We start from the raw sequence: 11,618 nt of genomic DNA, 5'->3' as shown, positions 1-11,618 counted from the left end.
TATCCACAATGTCCCTCCTGTCCCCTCAATGTCCCTTCTGTCCCCTCAATGTCCCTCCTGTCCCCTCAATGTCTCTCCACTTATCCACAATGTCCCTCCTGTCCCCTCAATGTCCCTCCTGTCCCCACAATGTCTCTCCACTTATCCACAATGTCCCTCCTGTCCCCTCAATGTCCCCTCAATGTCTCTCCACTTATCCACAATGTCCCTCCTGTCCCCTCAATGTCCCTCCTGTCCCCTCAATGTCTCTCCACTTATCCACAATGTCTCTCCTGTCCCCTTAAAGTCCCTCCTGACCCCTCAATGTCTCTCCACTTATCCACAATGTCCCTCCTGTCCCCCCAAGGTCTCTCCACTTATCCACAATGTCCCTCCTGTCCCCCCAATGTCCCTCCTGTCCCCACACTTATCACCATTATCCCACTTATCCTAAATGTTTCTTCTCCCCTCCCACTTGTTCAAAATGTCCCCCCCCCCCCACTTATCCACAATGCCCCTCCTCTCCTTTCACTTATCTCCAATGTCCCTCCTGTCCCGCCACTTATCCCAAATGTCCCCCCCTGTCCTCCTACGTATGCCAAATGTTTCTCCTCTCCTCTCATGTATCCCAAATATCCCCCACGTATCCCAAGTAGCCCCTCGCTCCCCAATTGTCCCAAACCCCCCCCAATTGCAGCACAAAGTGGATATACAGGGGATTCGATTCACTGAAAACCTGTGGAGGGAAATCATTTATTGACGACGTGTGCGTGCTGGGGGGGCCCAAAATGCACCTTTGCCTGAGTTGGCAAAAATCCTTGCACCGGCCCTGACTGGACTTCATACAACTTGGATTCCGTGCTTCTCCACTCTTCCTTCAGACTCTGGGATGTTGATTGACAAATGAAATGCAACATTTCCCACAACCTGTGATGATTAATCAATCAAAGATACCTGGTAAAATTATCATGGTATCACTGTGCTTGATTGGCCAGCAAACTCGCCTGACCTAATCCCCATTGAGAATCTGTGGGGTATTGTCAAGAGGAGGATAAAAGACACCAGACCCAACAATGCAGATGAGCTGAAAGCCTCAATCAAAGAAACCTGGGCTTCCATAATAGCTCAACAGTGCCACAGGCTGATCGCCTCCATGCCACGCCGCATTGATGCAATAATTCATGCAAAAGGAGCCCCAACCAAGTGCATACTATACTGTATATGGACATACTGTTCAGTAAGCCAACATTTCTGTATTAAAAATGTTGTCTTATGTAATATTCAAATTTTCTAAAATACTGAATTGGGTTTTTACTAGCTGTAAGCCATAATCATCAAATTTTAAAGAAAGAAATTCTTGAAATATATAACTCTGTGTGTAACGCATCCATGTTATTATTATACAGGATTTATGGTATATAGCACCAACAGTTTGCGCAGTGCTTTACAACATGAGGGCAGATAGTACAATTACAAAACAATTCAATACAGGAGGAATCAGAGGGCCCTGCTCGTTATAGCTTACAATCTAGGATAAAATATATGAGTTTTTGATGATATTCTAATTTTATGAGATGCACCAGTGTATGCTCTCTACCTCCCTTGTCTCCTCCTACCATGCTCATCTCCAGGACTTCTTCAGAGCCTCTCCCATCCTCTGGAACTCCCTACCCCAATCTGTTAGGCTATCATCTACTTTGTCCACTTTTAGGCAATCCCTGAAAACCCATCTCTTCAGGAAAGCCTATCCAGCCTTCAGATACTAACCAAATATTCAATTTCTCCCATTAGTTCATTCTTAACAGTTATAATCTTTTGTTATAATCTTTTGTTCTACCAGCCCCTCCCTATTAGATTGTAAGTTCCAAGGAGCAGGGCCCTCCTAACCATTTTATATTGAATTGTATTGTTGCGGCATTGCCTATTTGTAGTTGCTGTATTTGCCTATTTTGTACGGTGCCTTTAACATCCTTTTTTATGAATGGAATCAGTTGCTTTTAAATGTTATACTTTATACTAGTAGTCTACCTTTTTATTACCGAAGAAAGGCAATAAACATTCAATATAAATCACAGACCCCATGAACAATGTTATGTTACCTACCACTAAAAGCGCAAAATCTGCAGTTATGCATATCAATGTGCCGCCATACATACATTTACCCCGAAGATATGGTAGTTGGTGCTATATCTACTAGTATAAAGTACGGTAGTTCACAGGACAAGTAGAGAAAAATCTCAGCCACCGCACACCATACAAGCCCAGGGTGAGATTTTTTTCTACTTGTTTTGTGGATTACAATGAGTTAGGGTAGACTCCTAGACTGACCTGCACCCGCATTGGAACACACCAAATGGGGTACATAGATGTAAGGAACTTTTAATAGTTGTTTGCCTAGTGATGTCATCAATCAACAATTTGGAAGTTTGGTTCAGAGCAGTGGTGACACCCGAAGGGAGTGAGTGAGTGAATGAAAAACTTATATAGCGCTGCACATGCGAACTGAATCGCCTCTGGGCGCTTGTTTGACCATTTCTCTTTTGACCTCAAAAGAGATGGGTTTTAATCTTTCTCCTAAAGGCCAAGTGGTTCTCCTCCAACCGAATGGAGGTTGGTAAAGCGTTCCAAAGTCGAGGGCCCAGGACAGCAAATCTTCTTTCTCCTTTGGACTTGTATCTGGTTTTGGGGATTTGGAGTAGATTTTGGTTGGAGGATCACGATTGGGGTTGAAAGGCTTTAGTTTTTCGCATAGATATTTGGGGGCATTTCCCAAAATACATTTATGCGTCAGACAGAGTGCTTTGAAAGTGATTCTGTCTTTCACTGGGAGCCAGTGAAGGCTTCTCAGTGAGGGTGAGATTGATTCCCAAGGTTTTTTCCCAGTCACCAGTCGCGCGGCTGAACGACCTGCAGGCGAGTGATTTGGTACTTTGGGAGTCCGAGGTAGAGAGCATTTGCATAGTCAAGTCTGGAGTTAACAATTGTTCCCACTACGACTGCTATGTCTTCTTTGGGAATAAATGGAATAAGTCTGTGTAGTAGACGCAGCAGATGGTGGGATCCGCTGACTACTGACCCTATTTGTGCATCCATTGTCATGTAGGTGTCAAAGATTACTCTGAGACTTTTGACTTTGGTGCTAGGGGTGATAGTTTTGCCCAGAATGGGCGGAGGTGTCCAGGTTGTTGCCGGTTGATTCTTTTGATTGGCGTGAAACAGGAGAAGTTCTGTTTTCAAACCGTTGAGTTTAAGATAACTCTTTGTCATCCAGTTCTCTATCAAAGAGAGGCATTTCTCTAGACCAAGGTGATGATCCTTTTTGTTGCAGATGTGAAAGTACAATTGTGTGTCATCCGCATAAGAGTGGTAGAACAGCTTTTGGCTGCTGATCAGTGGTGGCCCGTCCATAGGGGGCGCCCGGGCGCCGCCCCCCCTCCCCAGTCAGAAGAAAAAAAAAAAATTATTTAAACCTGTGCCTTTAAATAAAAAAAATCCTAAAAAGGTCCTTATGTGCACTGTGTCCGCGCGCCGGGCGCCGGGCACAGTGCGGTAGGAGTAGCGCCACGTCTGTGCAATCACGGGATTGCAGACGTGGCGCTACATTGGCAGCCAAAATATGCCTTTGTGGCGCTGCCCATCACGCCACATGCTTCCAGCGCGATGGACAGTAGTATTGTCATTGGCGGGCGGGTGCATACACTTTCTATGTGCACCCGCCCGTCTCTGTGCTAGTTCCGACGTCACTGGACAAACAGGAAGTGACGTCGGCACTATTCAGCTCAGTGCGCCCGTTCGTGGAACAGGTAAGCTGCATTCCATGTCTTCCCCTCACCCCAGTTTGTACTGTTCTGTGCTTCGGCGGCAGCAGCAACAGCATCGGCGGCCGGCACACCTCCCCACCCGCTTATTGGGACATCAACATGCCGTCAGGAAGCACCACCCCCCCTCCCGCTGGTTGAAAACATTTTTTAAATGTCTGCCGTCAGGAAGCACCCCCTATTATTGTTTTTTTTTAATGCACATTCACTGCCTGATCCCCACCCATCCACCTCGGAGCCTTTTATTGTAGTTAGACTGCTGGGACTTTTAGTTCTCCATCTTCTCCTGGGGCTAATGGAGAAGATGGAGATTGGAGAACTACAAGTCCCAGCAGGTTATACATACAATAAGGCTCTGAGGTGGATGGGTGTGGATGGCATGCACCTGAGCCCAGGAGAAGATGGGGAACTACAAGTCCCAGCAGGTTATAATATAAGGCTCCTAGGTGGATGGGTGTCTTATATTATAACCTGCTGGGACTTGTAGTTCCCCATCTTCTCCTGGGCTCAGGTGCATGCCATCCACACCCATCCACCTCAGAGCCTTATTGTATGTATAACCTGCTGGGACTTGTAGTTCATCTTCTCCTGGGGCTCAGGTGCATGCAATCCACCATCTATGGACTACAAGTCCCAGCAGTGAGAAAAACTGGACAAAGATGGTGGATTGCATGCACCTGAGCCCCAGGAGACGATGGAGAACTACAAGTCCCAGCAGGTTATAATATAAAGCTCCGAGGTGGATGGATGACTGGACAGTGACACAGTGGGGACAATTGGCACAGCGGCATGAATGGGCACAGTGGCGACAATTAAAGGGCACAGTGGTGACAATTGGCACAGTGGCTGCGTTTGATGGCATGGCACAGTGGCTGCATTTGATGGCATGGCACAGTGGTGACAATTGATGGCACAGTGACCACAATTGATGGCATGGCACAGTGGCTACATTTGATGGCATGGCACAGTGGCTGCGTTTGATGGCATGGTACAGTGGCTGCATTTGATGGCATGGCACAGTGGCTGCATTTGATGGCATGGCACAGTGGTGACAATTGATGGCACAGTGACCACAATTGATGGCATGGCAAAGTGGTGACAATTGATGGCACAGTGACCACAATTGATGGCATGGCACAGTGGCTGCATTTGATGGCATGGCACAGTGGCTGAGTTTGATGGCATGGTACAGTGGTGACAATTGATGGCACAGTGGCTGCGTTTGATGACATGGCACAGTGGTGACAATTGATGGCACAGTGGCTGCGTTTGATGACATGGCACAGTGGCTGCGTTTGATGGCATGGCACAGTGGTGCGAATTGATGGCACAATGACTGCGTTTGATGGCATGGCACAGTGGTGCGAATTTTTTTTTTCTTCGTTTGCGCCCCCCCAAAAATTTTGAGCACCAGCCGCCACTGCTGCTGATGATTTAAAAAAGAGGGCGAAGATAGATATTAAACAGCTCCGGGGACAGAGGGGATCCTTGAGGGAATCCGCATGACACTGTGCGTTTTTCAGAGGTGAACAGTCCCAGTTTCACTACTTGTGATTGGTTTTCCAAAAAGGAGGAGAACCACATCACATTCCGCGACTTTGGCTACTTCTGCTAGCCGAGTCAGCAATAGTTCGTGGTCTACCGTGTCAAAAGCTGCGCTAAGGTCCAACAGTACTAAAAGACAAGATTCTCCTTCGTCTGCGGCCTTGAGAGCATCATCCCATATTTTGAGCAATGCTGTTTCTGTCCCGTGCCCTGGACGGAAACCCGATTGAAAAGGATCGAGTAAATTATGGGTGTCTAAATGCTGTTGCAGCTGTTGTACCACTGCTTTCTCCATTACCTTGGAGAAGATGTTCAGGCCTGTTATGGGACGACGGTGTTCAGGGTCCTTGGGATCAAGGGTGGGTTTCTTTAGGATGGGTTTGATTATACCTTGTTTCAACAAGGTGGGCACTATGCCTTCCCTGATTGACTGGTTAATCAGCTGCTTGATAGGGGGTGCCAGAATATCGGCACATTCCTTAAGCAGTTTGGTGGGGATAATATCATTTGGCGATGTGCTATTTCGCAGGGCGCTGATGATATTTTTGTGGCCTCGATGGAGATGGGTTTTAGAGTAAACATTGTTGATTGGGGCTGATTTCTGTGGGAATTGGGCGGTTGACTGAGGGGGGGATTGAGAGGGGTGCTGTTTTGCTGAATGCTTTCACGGATCCTTTCAATTTTGTTAACGAAATGATCCGATAATTCATTGCAAAATTCTTGGGTATCTGAATTGGGAGCTTCTAGACAGACTGGATTCATGGTCTGGGTGACAAGCTTGAAGAGTTCGCAGGGACGGTTTAGGGCATTGGTGATGATCTTGGAAAAATGTATTTTTTTTGGCCTTGAAAATTTCTTTGCGGTATTTTTTTGTTATTTCCTTGTAGATGGCATGGTTTTTGTCTGTAGTGCTTCTTTTCCAAGCTGCTTCCGCTCTTCTGCGTTCTTGCTTAAGCAACGACAGCTGGTCGTTAAACCAGCTGGAGTTGTATTTCCGGATGCAGGTTTTGCATTTGGGCGCTACTAAGTCGGCTGACTGTAGTAGAGCTGTGTTAATGGCATCCAGGGTTTCAGTGGCTGACTGATGTGAATGGATTGTTTTTACTTTATTCCCTAATGTTGTTTTGAAGAGTTCCGAATGGAGCTTCTTCTGAGATCTCGTCCAGTGTGTTGTCACTGGTTTTGGTGTTTTTGTTAAAGGGGCATTTTTGGTAATCATGAATTTGGTTACATGGTGGTCTGTCCATGGTAACGGCTAATTTTCCAGAATTTTTACTTCCAGATCTTGTCTGAAAATAAGATCGAGCGTGTGACCAGAAGCATGTGTGGGCCCACATACTAGTTGCTGCAGATCTAGTCCTTCCAATTGGTCAATGCAGGCGACGGCCACGGGATCCTGTGAGGAGTTGGCCCAAAGGTTGAGATCCCCAAGCAGCAAAAGATGTTTGCTGTTTAGTGTATAAGTGGAAATGAATTCTGTCAACGATGTGAGAAGCTGCGTTTTTGGACCCGGTGGTCTATAGCAGAGTAGAATATGGACGGTCTCCTGGGGGTTTGTTTGAAGCTGTAGGGAGAGGGTTTCCATGAATGGAAGTGTGTTTTGAAGGACTGGTTTAGTGATCGAGAGGTAACTCTTGTGGATCACTGCCAGGACTCCTCCTCTTTGCCCCACTCTGTTTTCTGTTATTATGCGATAGTTCTCTGGCACCAGTTCACCTAGAATGGTGTTACAGTCAACTGTGAGCCAGCTTTCTGTAATAAAGAGGCAGTCTAAATCGCATTGTAGGGTGAGATCATGAATTTCTGCTCTGTGTCTTACTGCAGATCTTGAATTGACCAGAGCGCATGATATGCGCTTTGGTTTGGATAAGCAGGTGTAGTGTTTGACTGTCGATCGTCGGTCGATTCTAAACTGTCATTCAATCCTTAAGGTTTTTTTGGTGACGGCCGGTAATATTGAGGCAAATGGCTTTAGTCCCCAAATGGTTGCTGCCGAGTAACTCAGTTTAGTCATAGTCGCTGACGCACTGGGGGGCAGATGCCTATAAGGGGGGGGGTTCAGTAATGACGGGAGGGACGATTCACTGAATCCCACCTCCCTGTTTTTTTTTTGTTTTTTTTAGTTTAAAGGTTTTTATTGAAAGTTTTTCCAAATAACAACATGACATTTATCATTGTTACATGTACAAGATGAGTCAATTCCATCTAACATACTCATGTCGGGAGAAAAACTCCCCTATTCCTACAAAACGTAATCAGTGAACTCCTCAAGAGCAGGCAGATCACAATGTTAAAACCAGTCGTGTGAGCGCCATTTCAAAGCTCCTACTTATACATTAGTACCGCTCAAGTCCCATAACCCATGGCACTCCAGACGCCCCTAAAAGGGATCACGCTGCGTCCCGAGAACCAGGGCCAGGGGCCAGGGCCAGTATAGATCAGCCGCGCTCTGCCCCCTCGGGGGAGGAAGTCTGCCTGCTCCCGAGTTAACCCCTCAAGGTGGGGCAAATCCTGAAACTTTATATCATACCCGACAGCAGGACCTAGCACCAAGGGAGGTGCCTACAGGGGGAGAGAGGGAAAGAGATAGAAAAACGTGGTAAAGAGGAAAGTGACATAGAGACATAGTGAGGATCAGGATGGAGTGTTCACGCCTCCAAGTGGTACCCCAGGTAGGAGAGACACGTTGCAGAAGGAAGCCCAGGGTTCCTATATGGATCTGAATTTGTCAGTCTGGTCCGCCCGCCTTGCTACTATTTGTTCTTGTGTCATTATCCAGGAGACTTTCCTCCTAAACATCTGGAAAGAAACTGCGGGTTTCTTCCATGCTTTAGCTATGGTCATCCTGGCCCCCAATAATATGAAAAACGATAAAATCCTGGAGTGTTTAGGTAGGCCTGGGATGCACTGATTTAGGAGCGCCGTGTTAGGCTGCGGCAGTATCCTTTTCTCTAGCAAGGAGCCCATGGTGCGGAAAACTCTTTTCCAGAAGGATCTAATGCGGGGGCAGGACCACCAAGTGTGTAACATGTTACCTTCCAATTCGCATCCCTGAAAACATAATGGAGAGGACCCTGGGAACATTCTTGCCAGTCTGGAGGGGACGTAATACCACCTAAACATTAGTTTAAGACTAGCTTCTATGAGACATGTATTGAGAATACCTTTATATGCTCGCTCTGTCGCTCGGTGCCATACTGCAGTGTTCCATGATGTGTTCAGTTCCTCCTCCCAGGCCCAGGCGTACGAAGGCTTATTAGTCTTAGACATCAGGGTCATATAAATAAACGACATCCCACCCCTCTGATCCCTAGAGTTTGCGCACCAGTTTTCATATGGCGTTATCCTGGGGGGGGGGCGATTTGTCCTTCCAAATAGTGTGGAGATAGTGGGAAATTTGGGAGAACCTAAAAAATTCATCGGTGGGCATGTCCAGATGTTTTTTGCAGTGAGACAGTGAAAGTGGGCCCTCCATGGCTAGAAAGTGACCTATCCTGTACAGGCCTTTATCCGTCCACCACCGGAAAGCCTTGATATCCATCCCTGGAGGAAAGTCTGGGTTATGGAATATGTGCGAGAGGGGTTTCAGTGGGGAAATCAGACCGGGACGCGAGAATAGTTTGGAACAGAGGACTACGGAGTGAGATAACGTGGGCGATAAAATGGCTGGTCTGCGTTTGGAGCCACACCCCAAGATATAATCAATGGTATGTGATGGGATGGCCTGTCTCTCCATTGCAAGCCAGTCAGGTTTCGATCCCTGAAAGAAGACCGTCGAAAGTTGTGTCAGTTGGGCCGCTTGATAATATCCCCACAAATTAGGAAGCCCCATACCCCCCTGTGTTTTTAAACGATAGAGAATGCCTGAGGGACACCTATACCCCTTTTTCCCCCCACACAAACCGGATAATCTCTGCTTGGAATTTATTAAGGAAATGTTTCGGTACCGAGATCGGGAGAGCGCGGAATAAGTATAGCAGACGTGGTAAGAGGGTCATTTTTACCACGTTCACCCGGCCCAGCCAGGACAGCCCACATTTGGCCCACCTCCCAATATCCCCTCTACACTTACTGATCATCGGGGGGTAGTTCGCTTTAAAGAGGCCTTCAATATGGGGTGTGAGCTTGATGCCTAGGTACGTAATTTGTGAGGGAGCCCATTGGAAGTCGAAGGTATCTGAAAGCTGTTTGAGTAGATCCGGGGGAACGGAGATATTAATAGCCAGGGATTTGCCCATATTAACTCGCAGGCCAGACACCTCACTGAAAACCCGTAGAGTCTGGAGTATATTTGGCGTGGAAATAAGGGGGGATGTGACAAAAAGTAGGAGGTCGTCCGCATACAGGGCACATTTGTGTTCCCTTGGCCCACAGAATACCCCCTTGATGTCAGGATTCGACCTCAGTGCCACAGCCAGCGTTTCGATGGCCACTGCAAACAGGAGCGGGGAGAGCGGGCACCCCTGTCTAGTCCCTCTGCCAATTGGGAAGGATTCAGAATATCTGCCCATAAGTCGCACCTGGGCGGAGGGGCTGGAATAAAGTGACCAAATGAGGCTCAGGAAGTTGGGTCCAAACCCCCACCTTTTCAGAACACCCGTCAAGTACGCCCAGTCTATAGAGTCAAAGGCCTTATGAAGGTCTATAGATAACAAGAAACCCTCCTGCCGCGGTCCTCCGTCCCACTGTGATTGAAGAAGGGAGACGATGTCTACAGCCCGTCTGATCTGGTCTGTTCCCTGTCTCCCAGGGATGAAGCCCACCTGGTCTTTGTGTACATATGAGGATATGAAGCTGGACAGCCTGTTCGCTAGTATTTTTGTCATGATTTTAATATCGTTGTTAATCAGTGAAATGGGGTGGTAATTACACACCTCGCTAGGGTCCTTATCTGGTTTCGGAATGACCGAGATATAGGCAGAGTTTAGGTCTGTCCCCAGTTGGGCTCCATCCCTGAGAGAGTTGAACAGTCGCGTCAGGTGAGGGGCTAGGCATGGTCCAAATTTCCTATAGTAACCGGTGGAGAAGCCATCGGGACCCGGCGATGAGCCCAGCTTGAGGGCCTTAATTGTGGACAGTACTTCCTCTTGAGTGAAAGGGGATTCCATGATGTCCCTATGTTCCCCAGTCAGGGACGGCAATGGGAGATCGTCCAGAAAATCCTTCCCTGCCGGGGAAGGGGGCGTTTGGGCAGGCTTGTATAGCCCCAAATAAAATTGCAAGAATGAGTCCATTATTTTGGTTGGGTTCTGTGTCAGCTCCCCTGTGGAAACCCGTATTTTAGGGAAAGCAAGCGCCCGCTGTTTGGGGCTCAGTTTGGTGGCCAGACGGGAGCCTATCCTGTCAGTTTGGGAGTAAAACATAGCCCCGGACCACCTGAGGTGCTTCTCAGCCGCAGTCGTCAGGGATAAGTTAAGAAGGGCTCTAGCTTCGTCCAGTCGGGCAAGTGAATCAGCCGTGGGTTGGCGTTTGTGTGCTTTTTTCAGCTTGTGAAAGGTCTCTGTAAGCCTGATATTGTCAGCCCTATGTTCCTTTTTAAGTTTAGCCGCTACCTGTATCAGTTTTCCCCTAATGACCGTTTTGTGCGCCGCCCAGACCGTGGAAGGGAAGACTTCGGACGTTGCATTGATAAGGAAGTATTCCTTAATGTCCTCTTCTAGCAAGGAACATTGAACCGGGTCGCTTAGAAGCGACTCATTCAGGCGCCAGCGAGGCGGATTTCTAGAGCCCGTTGGCCTCCTAGTAAGCAAAGTAACCATAGAGTGGTCTGACAGGGGGGTGTCTACAATCCTGGAGTTACATAGTAACGGAAGTGTCGTGGCGTGGGTGAAAATGTGGTCAATCCTGGCATAGGAGTTGTGGGGGGCAGAAAAGTGGGTGTAATCTTTTGTGCGTGGGTTCACTTCTCGCCAAACATCTATTAACCCTACCGAGTGGAGGAGCTTGGCTATATTAGAGCTCTGTTTGGAAGGGCGTTTAGGTTTAGATGTGCCGTTTGCCGTCTTATCCAGTGAGAAGTCAAACGCCGTATTCGAGTCTCCCCCCAGGAAAACAGTGCCCCTCAAGTGTGGTTGTAGTTTGCGTAACAGTGAGTCAAAAAAGGGTCTTTGACCCTTATTCGGGGTGTAATAGGAGACGAAGGTGTATAGTTCCCCGTCGATATGGCCCGAGACCAGGACATAGCGGCCCAGCGGGTCCACTATCGATTCCATCAGGGAGAGGTTGATGTGTCTGGCGAAACACATGGCCACCCCCTTCGTTTTAGTATCAGCCGAA

The sequence above is a fragment of the Rana temporaria genome, chromosome 2 (assembly GCF_905171775.1).
Source record: "Rana temporaria chromosome 2, aRanTem1.1, whole genome shotgun sequence".
Lineage (NCBI taxonomy): Eukaryota > Metazoa > Chordata > Amphibia > Anura > Ranidae > Rana > Rana temporaria.
The sequence above is the reverse complement of the archived record's forward strand: the minus strand, read 5'-3'. Positions refer to the sequence as shown.